Source organism: Ixodes scapularis, unplaced genomic scaffold, assembly GCF_016920785.2.
Source record: "Ixodes scapularis isolate PalLabHiFi unplaced genomic scaffold, ASM1692078v2 PGA_scaffold11__112_contigs__length_91849675, whole genome shotgun sequence".
NCBI classification, from domain to species: domain Eukaryota; kingdom Metazoa; phylum Arthropoda; class Arachnida; order Ixodida; family Ixodidae; genus Ixodes; species Ixodes scapularis.
Genome location: NW_024609837.1, coordinates 37922896 through 37926163, shown reverse-complemented (window position 1 = coordinate 37926163; position 3268 = coordinate 37922896).

Below are 3268 nucleotides of genomic sequence, written 5' to 3'. Positions count from 1 at the left end.
AATGGGGGGTGGGGGGGGGGTAATGCTTCAGAGAGCTTACAAGGAAGATGCTAATAAGAAATTGCAAGTGGTTTTCTCGCTTTAAGACTGGTGATTTTTTGATCGATGACCAACCTCGTTTTGGGCGACCTTTAACCTCCTCAACTGAAGAAGAACACAAAAAAATTTGGGCATTGATCACTCCGAGTTTGTTCCTCTTGGTGAATCTGTTAATCAGGTGTTTTACCAAGAAATTTTGCGACACTTGCGAAACTCAGTAAGGCAGAAATGCCCCGATATGAGGGAAGGGGGGAATGATAGTTCCATCACAACAATGCCCCAGCAGACACTGTCCTGGCATGACACCGCTTCTCAACCTCCCATATTTTCAGGACCTCGCCCCGTGTGGCTTTTTCCTGTTCACCCGTATGAAAAGTCTTGAAAGAAAATCATTTTATGGATGTGGAAGGTCCTTCAAGTCAGACATTGCAAAAAACAAGGAATGATTTTGAAGCGCTTGGGGAAAACATTCACAACATGCCGCTAGTTCCTTAGCAGACGACGCCGGTCGGCAAACTAACTTGGAAAGAGTGCTGCAAGGGTGGATGCTGGTACTACGAATGCCCGGCCTCCTGAAATTCATTCCGGTTATTTTTGAGTACCCACTCATACTTTTTTTTTTATTGTTGAAACTTTGGTTCTATGGCCCAGTATCTTGCTTGGTGTAAATCATATCCCTTTTTGTGTTATACATATTTTCAGGTATTTGGTTTTTAGAATGGTAAAGTGACTGCGATGTTGCATATTTTGATGATTTAATATGTTTGTAATGCATACATAACATTGTTTTTTGGGTAAACGTTCCCCGTTTCCCTGTAAGTTTTCTGGTTTGTTTCATATTCAAAGGGTTGTTTCTGGCTTTTGAAAGTATCATTACTATAACTATTATAGTTCGATAGTCCGTTGCTGGAAAAAGACTCCTTTTCAGATTTCCATTTCCACAATGTGTCAAATGTGCCTACAAGGTTGTTTTAAGAGTTTTATTTATTTTTTAGAAGAAAATGTTTTCAATATAAAATTGTATAAGCAGGTTTGGAAAATAAAAGGATACAAACTATTGCCACCTGAGCATTTTGTCTTCATTATAGCCACTTTATATATATATACAAAGTATAGTTTTGGTTGTAATGCCCTAATGTTTTGAGCTTAATACACTGTTTTTATCAAGTGTCCCCATACTTGAAAAGTGCCAACCTTTTATTGTCAACAGAAAACTTAAAGATTTAAAATAATTTGATATCGGTGTACATGTTCTCCGAATGCAGCACACACACACAAAAAAGAAGAAACCTCGGCTATGCTAGTTGTTTTTGTTTCTTTTACAGGTACCCCAATCCTGTTTTTTTCGCATGAATATAATTTAGGAGATTCTAAAGTGGAGCGAGTAGTGCGACTCATCGGTCACTCGATCAACACGAGAAAGCGTGCCGCCAGCGTTTGCCCGCTACAATTGTCACCAATTCTCAAGCACTAAATTTAAGCTCAAACATATTTCTAGGCAAATTAAAATTGTAGAAACTTGTGTGCCTTTATTTATTGCTATGGTGAGTACATTCATACAAAAAGAACAATAAAATTTCAGACCAGTAAAAAATTATTGAACGTATCAAATATGATACACTGGGCTTTTCTGCTACGTCCTTGCCAGCTGCAGTCTCGTGGCTTGTTGTATTCAAAGAAACAGTTGCGTCGCTTGTTCAAACTCGGAGTTACATTGCATTTTACGCACACAACTGTGCTAAATGTGTTCGCACTGGGCACACAGTTCCTGCATCGAAGTCGGTTGCTCGCCACAGCTTGAAGATGCCCAACCCCGTCTTTTCTAACGTCATCTTGGGGATGACTTGGCGTGAACTTCCTCTTCTTCATCGGAGGTGAAGGCAGACTGACCGGCCGTCCTCTTGGCGCTTTTCCAGTAGAGATTGGGCTTTCTGATAAACTGGCAATGAAGGTTCTCAGCTTGAGTGGCCGTTCCTTCAGCTGATGGCTTTGGCGCCTGTGAATATTTTACGCATTCACGACGCAGATGAAGATAGCATGATATATGAGGTACGTGTACCAGCGCCTCGACCGAATGGTGTATTCGTACAGCGAGGCCTGATAATTATGCTGGTCGATCCCCCCCCCCCCCCTAAAACTGTTGTATATACCAACATTTGCCGGGCGTGTGATGTCAATGTGGAGTTTGGCCTTCCGGTCATACCGTTTGACTTGCTGAATTGACTCAACAGAGACGAAGTTTGACACTAGGGTGAGAGCTTTCCTGTCAAACCAGCGAACTACCACAATTCCTTTGTCATTGTCAACTCTGTAATCATGTGAGCCTTGGCCAACTTTTCTCAGAGTCTTCTCATCCTGGAGTTTGCAGTCTCTCAGCCAATTTTTCCTCAGAGTTCCAACGTACTGTATTCCTCTCGTTAACTCTTCAGCAAGGTTGAAAGAGCTAAAAAAATTGTCAGCTGCAACCTTGAAGTCTTTATTTGAAGGTATTTCAGTAACTGGTAAAGGACACCGGTTGTGCCTGCCCGTCCCCAAAGCTTGAAACCCCACGGCGTCGGTTTGTTTGGGATGTACTATTTTAGCGAGCTCCTTCCTGTAAATAACACTATTATCTCATCCACCGCATTGAACTCTTCTTGTTCAATGCTCTAGAGGTTGTGCTGGAATAAGGAAATCCAAGGACGAATTTTCCACTTTCCATTTTCTTTCGCTTCTTTGGTGGTTTCCATGTTGTTTACAACATGCATGCATTGCATCAGCTTCAAGAAACGATTTCTCGACCTCTTGTCAGCGTTAGGAGAATACCCTGTCCCATTCTCCCAGTACCACATGACGTTCGACATTTTTGTAAGCCCCATTTTCAGGTATATTCTAATATATTGCTCCAGCTCTTGCAGAGTTGTGTCACGGAGCTGCCGTATTTCTGCGTACTGTACACATTTGTTTGCTCCACTAGCATAGTGAGCATATCAGTACTTAAAAACTGGCGGAAAAGGAAGAATGGTGAATATATGGCATCCGGCTCAGAGAATACTTTGGAAAATTCAGCATGACTCTTTTGGAACAATTCCTTTCGCCATTTGTTGTGTGGACGAGAAGACGAAGCTACAGGTGATCCGAAGGAATTTCCTACGGTTCTGCGGAAATATATGCTGCATAGTGCATCATGCACCGACCCATTTTTTCGCTAAAATAGATGATACAGGAGCCCTTAATTTCCGTCTTTTTT